The 13842-nt window shown below is 38.2% G+C and overlaps 1 protein-coding gene across 8 annotated transcripts in view; it reads left to right on the forward strand.

The window, feature by feature from the left end:
- LOC105223892 (acyl-coenzyme A diphosphatase NUDT19) overlaps positions 1-13842 on the forward strand; it is a 196091-nt gene that overhangs the window by 117162 nt on the left and 65087 nt on the right. The window lies entirely within an intron of this gene.

Consider the following 13842-nt stretch of genomic DNA (forward strand, 5'->3'; position numbering starts at 1 on the left):
CCCCCTAGGCAAATTTTTAGCCTAGTAATCGCTGGAGTTGTTGCAACGTAGCGACCACGTTGCTGAGACCGGTTGGACGGCGGGTTTGTGGCCTAGTACGCTGCCGCCGTGTTACGTTGTGGGGGTGTCGCGGACGCGAGTCGTCCGGAGTGGTTATTGGCCTTCGCTGTTGCTGCCGTTTTGAACGTCGTTTACCCCCGCGGTGCATCATAATGTGGTGTGGAAGCTTACACATTTGGCACACATAGCCGGACGTACACTCTTGTGTGGTATGAGTAGGCGACAGGCAACTCAGGCAATGGCCCGCGCAACCTGCTGGCGTTGCTGAGGTGGCCATCCTTTAAATATGCCGCAGTGTGGCAACCTGTGCAAACGACAACATAGAGGACATCAGATGCGAGGTAGCTCATTCTGTTGCGACGTCGGGGTTGCTCGGGTTGCACTGCGTGCAGCGGTGGACGGCGTTGTTACCGTTATGGTTCGCGGCGCTGGTGTTGGGACAGCCGAACGCACGGTTGGCATTGGTGCTGTTGCCGCATCGATATCCATATGTATCTATAGAAGAGGTTATCGTTATTAGATATTTGTTAAATATAGTGGTGAACTATGTTGCCACGTGGTGTGGCATGAGTGGGTCGTCATGTGGATCGACCCTTTAATGTAATTTTTGGTTTTAATAAATTATTGTTGGTGGTATATTAGGCGTTTTTTTCGGTTTGTTTACGGTTTATATATCGGTTTTTTCGGCTGTTGGCAAAAAGCATAGTTTAACGACCGGCCTGGTTAGTGTTCCAGTTTGCGTGCGGAGATCGACTACGCGAATATGACCGTCGGAGCTGTAGTAAAACTTCTCTATGCGGCCAAGCCGCCATTCGGTAGGGGGGAGACAATCGTCATTAATCAAGACACAATCTCCAAGCTGAAGCGCTTTTTCTGGTGTTTTCCACCGGTACCTTCTGTGGAGGTCCTTTAAATAATCTTCTTTCCATCGGCGACTGAATTCATGATGGAGAATTTTAATTCGTTCCCATCTGTTTAATAAGGAGAGCGTCTCCACGCCTGGCTAAGGTGTGGCCAGGATGGGCGCTCCTATAAGAAAGTGGCCGGGAGTTAGTGCTGTGAAGACTGAGGGATCTTGTGAGAGGGCTGCGAGAGATCGTGAGTTGAGAACGGCTTCAATTCTAGTTAACAAGGTCGTGAACTCTCATAATTGAATTTATAGTTGCCAGTCAGCTTTTTGAAATGAGTTTTGAAGCTTTTTACAGCTGATTCCTATAAACCGCCCATATGAGGAGCGCTTGGGGGGATGAACTGCCAATTGATACCTTGCGAAGCGTATTTTTGGACAATGTCAGGTGAGACTTGTTTCATGAAATCTACAAACTGTTTTTCTGTAGCTCGTTGTGCTCCGATAAATGTTTTGCCATTATCGCTCATTATTTTTGATGGAGAGCCACGTCGTCCGACGAATCGAGCAAATGCCGTGAGAAAAGCCTCCGTCGTCAGATTAGTACACAGCTCAAGGTTTACTACTTTTGTCGTGAAACAGACAAAGACAGCCACGTATCCCTTCATTAGGGTGGGAGATCTTAGCATGGACGCCTTTATCTGAAAAGGCCAAGCAAAATCGACACCTGTGGTGGTGAAGGGCAGAGCGAAATTGCAGCGTTCAGGTGGAAGTGCTGCCATAATCTGCGTTCTCATTTTCTGCTTGTGCATAGTGCAGACCTTGCACGTGAAAATGCACTTCTTGATTTAGGGCTTAAGGCGGGGAACATAGTACTCTTGGCGTACCATATGTTGCATGAGGCGATGTTCGGCGTGTAACATGAGTATATGAATATAATTGATGAATAATGTGGCAAATGAGGATTTCTCTGGTATTATTATGGGATGGCGTTCGTTATACGTAAGGCTGGAATTAGCAAGCCGGCCGTTTGCAGGAAGCAGGCCTTTCGTGTCTATAAATGGGTTTAGTACTAAGAGTGAGCTCTTTTTGTCAATTGGCTTCGATTCTCTTAGTAACCCTAGGTCGCGGCTGAAGTAGCGCGTTTGGGTTAATGCGATAAGAGCGACCTTCGCTTTTTGTAAGTCTTAGTGCGTCAATGTATCGCATTGGGGACAAATTGCTCCCTTTACCTTAAGTTTGAGTCGCTCTACGAATTTGAGAATATAGGCGACTACTCTGAGTGCTCGGGGGAACGATGAAAATCGTTCAAGGATGTCAGCATCATCCATTGTTGTGTGATAAGTGGCGATTTTTCGACTTTCTAGGGCAATTATGTTGCGCATGGGCGATTGTGGCCAAGAATCGGGAGATTCTGTTAACCATTGAGGGCCATTCCACCAGAGGGTGGAGGTGGCGAGTTGCAGAGGTTTGCATCCTCTTGTACCTAGATCCGCAGGATTGTCAGCACTGGCTACGTGTCGCCAAGTGGCTGATCCTACTAGGTCAAGTATTTGAGACGTTCTGTTGGAAATATATGTTTTCCACGCATGTGGTAGTTTTTCCAACCAGGCTAAAACTATTTCGGAATCGGACCATAGATATAACTTGTATTTTGCCATGTTCAAGTGGGTCCGCACCATGAAAACTAGCTTTGCTAGTAGCAGAGCGCCACAGAGTTCAAGTCGTGGTAGACTTATCGTTTTTAGATGTGCGAGTTTTGCTTTTGGCGCCAGTAGGTGGCTTGTGGTTGCAATATCGCTTTGTGTGCGCACATAAATAGTGGCACAATATGCCTTTTCAGAGGCGTCGCAGAAACCGTGTAGTTCCACTTTGTATTCGGGGGAATAGTTTACCCACCGTGGAGTTTGTATCTGCGAAATGTCTTTTAGGTTATTAGCAAACTGGGACCATTTTTCTAAGCGAAGAGGCTTCACTTGTTCGTCCCAGCCGGTTCCGTCTAGCCATAATTCTTGGATCAGGATTTTCGCTTGTATCATAATTGGCGAAAGCCATCCTGCGGGGTCGAAAAGTTTCGCCACAGAGGATAAAACTTGTCTCTTTGTGATGGCGGATAATGCGTATATTGATTCTGTAGTATATGAAAATTGGTTAGATATCGCATTCCATTGTATGTTTTTGTTGTACTTTCCTTTTCATATATAAGGAAATTAGTATCCAACAAATGGTCTTTAGGAATATTTTTTAAAATATTTGGGTGGTTGGCTGTAATCTTTTTTAAAGGAAACCCTGCGGTATTGAGGGCATTTATTACCTGTGATAAGGTATCGTATGATAGTGGAAGACTGTGGCTTCCAGACAGCATATCGTTTACATACGTCTGTGTTTTTAGCACTTGTGTTGCCAGTGGAAATTCTGGATTTGTGTCTTCTGCCAGTTCGTGTAGTGTACGAATGGATAGATTTATTTATTTATTTATTTATTTAATAACCAGGATACAAAATATATACATACATAGTATGAACCTATAGAGGTGTTGCAATGACTTTGCGTTCTAATATTTAATCTATAGCGTTACAATCCACTTTACAATTTTTCTTTTATCATTTTTTCTTTTGATATTTAGTGACTTTAATTCCATTGGTAATTTATTATAGTACTTAACTGCTATATATTTTGAGTTCTTATATGCTATATTCTTATTAATCTTTGGTAATATTAAAGACTTAGCTCTGGTTATACCCTTGTAGTTGTAATATTCTTTTTTACAGAAATCGTAATGATAGACTAATGATTCTACCATGAATTTATCTTTAACATCTAGTATTTGTGTGGTATCATTTTTTTCACAAATAGCACTAATTAATTTAGTTTGAATGATATGGGACACAGTTTACGCCAAAGGTAACTGTTTTCAATTTAAAGTCGCGTAGTGGACTATTGGCAGATTTTCGGAAAATAATCCGTTGAAAATCTTGATCATCTTTATGTACAAGTATTTGCCGATACATTTTCTCTCGTTTGCGATTTCCTCAACTTGAGTTGTCATTGCTGTGACTGGTTCCGCGACTAGTCCACTTAGGACCCATCCGAAAATGGTATTTTGCGCCAGTAAGATCGCTGCCTAATAGAAGGTCTATTTGAGGATCTGCTAGAGTCAGATGTGAAATCTTATTCCAATACTTTCTATTTATTTGATAGCTTGGAAGCATGTTTGTTAGTTGCGGTAAGACAATAGCATTTGCTTGAATGCGCTTAACCGCTTGGGGGGAAATTAGGGTAATGTGGCAGATTTTATTTGAGTTTTGTACTACTCGTCCGCCCATTCCCGTAATTTCATAGTTGGCATGTTTTGTTGGCAGTTTTAGCCTATTTTGTGCCCTAGACGCTATGAATGATCGTTGTAATCCTTGGTCTATTAGGGCTCTTAGTTTGAACAGTTCTCCTCGATGTTCGATGGAGACAACTGCTGTAGGTAGTAGTACTCTACTATGATTTTCGCTGTGTAGCGTTTGAGTTTTTAATGCCTTTGAGCAGCATCGTGTCTCTTGGCAATTTTGTTGAGTTTCTGTTTCGGGAGTTGCTGTTGCAACTAAACCCGTGGCTTTTTTTGCAAAAGCGCTACTTTGAGATGTGTTGGGCAAGTTATTGAGATGTAACATAGAATGATGCCTCTTGTGGCAATATACGCAATTAAATTTGCTTTCGCAAGTACTAAGATTGTGTGAGTGGGGCAAGCAGTTTGTGCAGAGTCTTTTTGACCTGACAAAGTTGTTCCTATCGTTTATATTTAATTTTTTAAACGTCTCGCAAGTTTTGAGTTTATGCCCTCTTGTACATAGTTCGCATGACGTATATTTGTTCTGTTCAGATGTGAACGATTGTGTTTTGAAAACGCTTCTATTTAAATTGTTGTTGTTATTGAATTGGGGTCTATTGAAGCTTCTGTTTAGGTCGGGTTGAACGTTTTTAGTTCGGACTGTTTTTTTATCTACCCTTTCCGCAATTTCATATTGCTGCCACGTTGGGTAGTCTCTCCTTGATGAGGGCGATTGCCCCCATAGAAGTAATGATTTTTCTGGTAATGCCGCGGTGCATATGTTTACCAGAATAGGGCCCCAGCCGTCTGTGGGAACATTTTTTGTCGATAGAACCCACAAACAATTCGAAACAGTGGATTCTATTTTTATGAATTCTTCACTTGTTTCTTTTTGAATTTTCGGCAAGTTCATGAGTATCGTTACTTGCTTGTCGACCATTATTCTTTTGTTCTCGTAACGTGCTTTTAGAGCTTCCCAAGCCAAATTGAAATTGTCATCACTTAATGCGAACTGTTTAACTATTATGCCTGCTTTTATTTTGTATCGAAGCTGATACAATTTTTGCGCTTGTGATAATTTTGGATGGTTTATGTACACGGCTGTAAACATGTCCCGGAAGGACGGCCATTGTTCATAACCTCCATGAAATATTTCCGTATCACACGCTGGCACTATGAGATGAATGCCTGTTGCCTTTTGGGCTTGCAATTGTGGTAACTCTACTCTACTGTGGGGAGTAGGTGCAATTGACTTTATAAGTTTTAGTTGATCTGCGATCATAATTTTTGTGTCTTCATACTGATCTAAGCAGTTTTCAAATTTGGCGTATGCAGAAGATTTAAAGCTTTCTGGTAGATCTGAATCGACAGTATCTACAATTGCGTCATATGCAGCTTGGAGACGTGTCCAAAAATTTTCAATAGTTTGGCTTTTTATTTCTAGCGCCGATTCAGAATTGTCTTGAATCGGCGAAGAAGCAAATCGAGTGCAGTATTTTATTAGAGAGTCACTCTCAGAAATGAATTTAGAGTATGATATGTCTTTCCCCCTCTTTTGTTTTGTAGCATCCTGCTTAGAGCATGTAGCTTCTGCAGGTGTACGAGGGCTGTCCGATAAATAACCGACCTCAACGTGAAGCTAGCGGCACATCTGAAAAAAAGTTTCTTCTTCAAATTGGGCATATTATATTAGCTACTCGCCAAAATTTCAGAAATTTATCTTGCGCATCTTGTTGACACTCGTTTTTGTGAGTCGATTTCGGTGATTTCCCCAAAATGGAAAAAATTGAATATCGAACTGTAATTAAATTTTTATTTTTGAAAGGCAATACGCCTTCACAAATCAAAGATGAGTTGGACTCTGTGTATGGTGACTCTGCACCATCGTTTGCCACCGTAAAATTTTGGGCAGCTGAATTTAAACGTGTTCGCAGGAGCTTGGAAGATGATGAACGTCCTGGGCGTCCAAAAACTGTAACCACTAACGATAACATCGCTAAAGTTCATCAACTGGTACTAGACGACCGCCGGATTAAAGTTAGGGAAATATCTGAGGTTATGAAGATGTCAAAAGAAACTGTTTGTCACATATTAAACCAAGATTTGGGCATGAGAAAGCTGTCCGCGCGTTGGGTGCCGCGTTTGCTTACGCTAGACCACAAACGTGCGCGCATGAACATTTCCAGCGCTTTGTTGGCTCAGTTTAGAGGCAATAAGACCGAGTTTTGGCGCCGATTGATAACTGTATACGAAACTTGGATTCATCATTATACGCCCGAAACAAAAATCCAATCTAAGCAATGGATTGAAAAGGGGGAACCAGCCCCCAAAAAACCTAAAGCTGTGTATTCGGCTGGGAAAGTGATGGCGACTGTTTTTTGGGACAGCCATGGAATTATTTTTATCGACTATCTTGAAAAAGGAAAAACTATAACAGGAGCATACTACGCATCATTATTGGACAAGCTAAAGGAAGAAATTTCGAAAAATCGGGCACATTTGCAAAAAAAGAAAGTCTTGTTCCACCAAGACAACGCACCATCTCACACCTCAACAGTCGCCATGGCGAAAATCCACGAATTGCGGTTCGAACTGCTTGACCATCCACCTTATTCACCGGATCTAGCACCAAGCGACTTTTTTTTGTTTCCTCAACTTAAAACTGCGCTCGGCGGCCAGAGATTTTCGTCAAATGAGGAGGCAATCTTTCTCGTGAACTCGTATTTTGCAGACAAAGACGCCAAGTACTATTTGGAAGGGTTGCAGAGATGGGAGCATCGCTGGGAGAAGTGTGTGGAGTTACAAGGAGACTATGTAGAAAAATAAAAAAAAAATTTTGAAAAAGTCGCGTGCATCATGGTTAGGTCGGTTATTTATCGGACAGCCCTAGTACATGGACTCTTATCGTCAGAAATCATTTTTGGAATTTTTAAGAATTGAGATGTTTTAGATTCTTTTGAATCTATATTCATTTAGAAAATGTAAATTTTTTAAATATTTGTATATATTTGCTTTCAGTGTATACTGAGAACTTTATCCACCGAAAACTCTTTTAGGTAAATAAGAGTTTTTTATTTCCGATCAAATTAAGAAAGTCCGCGTTTATTACTGTTATTACTCGCCGTTGTAAATATTTACTTGCGTTTATGTTTATTATTATGTTTATTATAAATTATATAATATAATTTATTACAATACTATATAATAATAATGTATATATATTTTCGTTTAATATATTGCGAGTTTTTGTTTTTTTGGATTTATTGGTATGCCCTAGAACGTATGTTACGGAATGGGTTAATACCTTTTGTATATAAGTATGTATGTGCGATTTTTTGTGCTTGTACTTATGCTTCCGTCTTATTTGGACTTCTATTTTTCTTTTTCACCAAGAGAGCGGTATTTTATTAAATTTGTTTGCCTATTAGGACTGTGAATATATGTATGTTGTATGTTTCATATACCTGTAATATACATATATGGTTTATTTATATAAACCTGTATTTCTTTAGAAGAAAATTGTTATAATATAATTTGTTTTAAATTGCACACAGTTTATTTTGTGAAATAAATTTAAAAAAGGAATTTAAATTTAAAGTTTTTATTATAACTTTTTTAATGTACTAATTGTATCCTATGTGTGGGATATATGTTTTGTAGTCTGTATATACATATGTACTTGTATAACTATGACCGCATGTATGCCATATGTATGTACAAGTATGTCTAGAAATTTAATTTTGGCGGTACGAATAAACCGAAGAACGTAGAAATTGTAATATGCAGGTATTTAACCTCTGCATTTGAATGTAAGTATATACTTGTATGTATGTATATAAATAATTTATCGTATGTGTGTTAATGTATATTAACAGTGATATTTATATAAATGTATGTATATATGTATGTTTATACTCTCTCTCTTTGATGCTTTCTTAAGAATTTTTTATTGCACCTATTGCTTAATTGAAGCAATTCCGCTTTCTGCTTTAAGAAGCGGAGGGAGTATTGCCGGGAAATTTACAAGTAAATACTTGAATACTGAGATAATATTCTCTTTTTGGTAAGAGTTTGCATAAACAAAAGTAAGCATGCGTAGGCGATATAATACCATTTTTTTTTTCTTAAATATCGGTTTTTTAATTTATACCGTAGTATTTTATATCCGTTTTAATAAAACGTTGCTTAATGCTTAAACGGCTTTACGAGTATATGCAACCGTAGTTACTAGCATACTTACATATATACATAAATCAAAACCAAAAAATGGAAACGATACAACTCACTTTGATTTCCCTTAGGGATTTTTGGGTTGTACCGATCAGTGAGTTTGTTGTCCAATTCCTCCTCTTCGTTGTATGCCAGCTCTTTTCCCTTTCTCTTATCTGCTTTCTTTCCCTTTTTGTTTTTGTTTTTTGATTCTAGTTAGAACTCGCGCCCGTATAAATTATTGTAAGTGTGTTTGTTTTTTAGTTAGTTTTATTTATTTCAATTTAGTTCGCGCCTGTTTGGTTTTTTTTGTTTTTTTTTTTCTTTTATTAGGTGAGCTATGTATGCTCTATTTTGTACTTTTGTGTACCAAGCACTTTGTACTGATGTAGATAATTTCTAAATATTAATTTACTTTTACATGTGTAATATAAATTCGGCCCGCAGCACTGTTTTTTTGTTTTGCCACACCGCATTACATTTAATTATTATAATTCTTTTTTTTTGTTTAAGTTTTCGGTCACCTTTTCCGCACTCACCATATCATTTCACACAAAATTTTTATTAAAAAGAATTCATTCACTTCACTTCAAGTGGTTGTCAATTTAGTAATTTACTGTTTCACAGGATATAAAGTATAAAAATTTGAATTTAAAAAAAAGCGGAAGGAACGTTAAAATTTATTTCTGAACGTACATATGTATATAAAAGTTCAATTTTTACAATGTGTTCGCGAAAAAAAGGTAGCCAAAAAAACCGGAATCGTGTTGATCGGATGGATGTCGAATCGCCAGAGCCCTTTTTAACAAATTGTCCGTCCTTTTGTATTTTTCTTCGGCGAATCATACAAAAATGTTAATTTGGACGAATGTAATGGTTGCTCGTGAATAATTTGTGGATTTTCTTCGCATCAGAATCGTTAGTATTGTTTATTTACCGCACCACTGAGCCTTACTGAGATGATTTTCTTAAAAAACTCGTCATCGTTTTCAACGGAGAGGAGATCTTCCTGTGCTTCCCCCGGCGGGTTTTGTGTCGAATACTTTCAGAGCTGGAGTGTTTTCCTCCATACGTACAATATGACCAAGCCAGCGCAGCCGCTGTCTTTTAATTCGCCGAACTATATCAATGTCGTCGTATATCTCGTACAGCTCATCGTTCCATCGAATGCGATATTTGCCGTGGCCAACGCGCAAAGGGCCATAAATCTTTCGCAAACACTTCTCTCGAAAATTCGTAACGTCGACTCATCAGATTGCTCATCGTCCTTGCCTCTGCACCATATAGCAGGAGGGGAATAATTAGATATTCCGTTAAAATAACAACTGGAATAATGAGTAACTTGAAGAGTTTGGTTTTCGTTCGTCGAGAGAGGACTTTACTTTTCAATTGCCTACTCAGTTCAAAGTACCACCTAGGACCTAGTCCCTGGAAGCGAATAAAGGATTCATTTAAATCTTCGAAAAAGAAGGGATTCACATAAAACTCCTAATACGACAACAAATTGCAAGTAAACGATCAATATTCCATCTTTGGCAAACAACACGCTTTCATAGAAAGAATACCATATCAAGCAGCGCTCCAAGAATACAACTGGAGACCGATGTTTGATAAAATAAATCATCACAGTCAGCGTCTAGCATTCGAGGTGTTTGGTCGTATTTAGCGCGCTATCGTTGTGTTATTCAGTGCGGGTTATTCCGTTATCTTTTTCTCTTGCATGAGCATGCCCCCCGGGACGACAGATAACAGGGAGAATCGCTTTGCTTTACTTGCAAGTGATACCCCACGCAAAACAAAAAAAATGTCAAATGGTTCATCTCTAAATCTTTTTCCTGAATTACCAAGTGTTGCGGTCTCAGATCCTAAGTTTTTGACTCTATCCTACAGGGAAGAAAATAAAAAGATCTCAGATTTTTCGACATTTGCCGTTTATAGAGCAATTCAGCTTATAAGCAAAGAGGTAGTGTCGATCTCTGAACTCAGAGACGGTAACCTCCTACTACTGGTAAAAGACAAAAAAATAGCACAAAAATTCTTGACCACCACGCATTTGCATGGAGTGTGCCGCGTCACATGGGCACTTCATTGCTCACTTAACACCACCAAGGGAACAATCTATGCTCCTTATCTCAATAATGTGTCTGATGAAGAAATAGTTAGAGAACTCAGCAGTCAAGGTGTTACTTCTAATTACAAATTTAATAAAACGGTCAATGGTAAGCAATCTCCCAATGGGGTTATTCTATTGTCTTTCGATGCCTACAAATTACCTTCTAAAATTGATGTGTCGCATTATGTGTGCCAACTGTTCGTGTTGTTCCTTCATCATCCATTGAGTGCAAAAAATTTAAACAAGCTAAAGATATTTTAGCTATAAAAACAAAAAACAAATGCTCCATGATGGAGGCTAGAAATATCTATCGCACGCAAATAACAATACCCCCAGCTAATTCTCCAATATCCTACGCCGCTGCCCTTTCATCAACAGAATCTTCCCACGTTAGTACTACACAAAGTACCTCTACTCCAATAACAATATTAAATAAAGAAAACGACAATCATAATTCATTTAATAAGAAACAAACGACTTCTCAAAGTCTTACTCTCCATTCAGCAGAACCTTCACGAGCTCACATTACACAAAGTACCTCTACTCCAATAACAATATTAAATAAAGAAAACGACAATCAAAATTCATTTAATAATAAACAAATGACCTCTCAAAGTCTTACTCTTCATTCAGCAGAAACTTCACGTGCTCACATTACACAGAGTACCTCTGCTTCAAAAACAATAGTAAACACAGATAACAACAACACCAAATCATTAAATACTACACAAAATAACTTTTCAAACCTAAAAGTCTCCAACGATCAAACATCACTTTTTCCAAACAACAGCTTAGCTAATCAACAATATAATGAAGAGAGTATTTCTCTTGAAAAATCAAAAAGCAGCAATGGCACATCTCTAGCCGAGATGGATGATTATAATTCATGTGACTCTCCTCATAATTCCAAAGCAATCACTGACCACAGTGTCACAAATATTAATTTCTCTCCACTGCCATCTCTTAACAAAGTTCTTTCCCTCTCAATTATCTAACATGTCAAACTCTTCTGATGAATGATTCAGAATCTCAGTACACTTAGTAAAAATTTCAATTACATAGTCGCTCTTTATTTATTTAATTAATTTAGGTTCAATTTTCTACAATGGAATATGAACGGCTTTTTTAATAATTATCATGAGCTTCTACTGCTTATCTCAGATCCCATCCCGCCTTCGCCTTACGTAGCTCACTTCCACAACTTAAGTAACACAAATATACACGGGACTGGTGTACTTATCAAAAAAGGCATTTGGCATAGAAGAATCGACATCGAAACAAACATAAACATTATTGCGCTTGAAATTAAATCCAGTAGCATTACATTAACGGTGGTATGCGTATATTTTCCACCTGGTAAGGATTTCAATTATTATCTGTGGAGATGTCAATGCTTGGAGCCCACTTTGGGGATCCTCCAAACAAAACAAGAGGGGTAAAGCAATTGAAGAACTAATTTCTTCCCAAGACTTAACTGTCTTAAACGACAAATCTCCGACACACTTTTCCACACATCAGTCATTCACGCATGTTGATATCACGATATCTGCCACCAGCATTTTCCCACTCCTTTCTTGGAGAATTTTAGATAATCTCTGTGGCAGTGACCACCACCCGATAATTTTCCACCTAAAATAAAAACTAAGACTGTTCACATACCAAGATTTAAAACTGATAAAGCAGATGGGGAAAAATACAAATTGCTGTGTGACGAACAAAATCAAATCCATCCCTTTAGTAACAATATTAATAAAGAAGCCAAATCTATTAAAAAGATTATACTTAGTGCAGCCACTTCATCTATTCCACAAACTCATCCGTATTCGCATAAAAAATATGTCCCCTGGTGGAGCAAGGAGCTTGCCGAGCTGCGTACAATAAAACAAAATGCATGGTATGATTTTAAACGCAACCTATCTAACCAAAACCTCATGGTATATAAGGCAGCAAACGCCAAATTTAAACTTTCTGCAAAAAGAGCGAAAAAAGAATGCTTTATAAACATCACTAGTAACATCAATCCATCATCTTCTCCTAAAGAAATATGGAAAAGTATAAAAAAGCTGTCGGGCTCTTACAATAACTTTACGGCTCCACATCTTATAATAAACAATAATCTCATTTCTGGTGCAAAAGAAATTGCTAACTTATTTGCAAATCACTGGTCTAGTTATTCCGATAGTAAAAATTTCCCTCATGACTTTGGTGTCCAAAAATCCAGAATTTTAAACGAAATATATCGCACCCCACAAAATATTATTCGCTCAGCTAAAGAGATTGACAAGCCTATCACCATCCAAGAGGTCAATAATTTTTTGAACAATGCCAAAGGCTCCGCTCCTGGCTACGACAGGATTAGCTAAGTAATGATTAAAAATATATCTGATTCTACTAAAACTAGGCTATTAAACCTTTACAACGCCATTTTCTCTTTTGGCAGAATTCCTCAAAGTTGGAAATGTGGGTGTATAATCCCTATTCGGAAGCCTAACAAACCAGCAGATCAGCTGCCCAGCTTCCGCCCGGTTTCCTTATTGCCTTGCAACAGCAAAGTTCTCGAGAAAATAGTTGCTAGCTGACTAATGTGGTTTACTTCTAAACATAAATTGCTAAACCCTAATCAGGCTGCCTTTAAAAAAGGCCATAGCACAATCGACGCTCTATTATCTTTTGACCATTTCTCTTCATGTGCCCTGTCTAAGAAACATATTACAGCACTTTCCCTAGACTTCGAAAAGGCCTTCGATCGTATCGGGACACACATTGTTCTAAGACAATTAAGGAAATGGGCAGTTGGCTCTAAAATCTACAATTTTGTTAAAAGTTTTTTAATTAACCGAAGATTTATGGTCAAGATAAACGGCGCTTTTTCCGACATATACAACTTAGAAAATGGGATTCCGCAAGGTTCGCCTCTCTCGGTGGTTTTATTTGTTATCGCGTTTGAAGAAATTAGCAAAATAATACATAAGTACAATATAAATCACAATATTTACGCAGATGATGTTCTGATATTTACTAAACTTGATAATTTAGTATCAGTGAGAACCATTTTCAGTAAAATCATTGATGATATTTCTGTATGGTCGCTTGAATCAGGAGGGATTATATCATATGAGAAATGCAATGCCCTGCATATTTGTTCAAAGAAGCGCTGTTCAGATATAAGACTATCTTATAAAAATGTACCTATAAATAATGTTAATGAATTGAAGATATTGGGTGTTTTCTTTGATAGTAAATATACTTTTAAGTTCCATTGTAATTATATTAGAAAAAAACTATTAAACCGCC

The sequence above is a fragment of the Bactrocera dorsalis genome, chromosome 1 (assembly GCF_023373825.1).
Source record: "Bactrocera dorsalis isolate Fly_Bdor chromosome 1, ASM2337382v1, whole genome shotgun sequence".
Classification (NCBI taxonomy): Eukaryota; Metazoa; Arthropoda; class Insecta; order Diptera; family Tephritidae; genus Bactrocera; species Bactrocera dorsalis.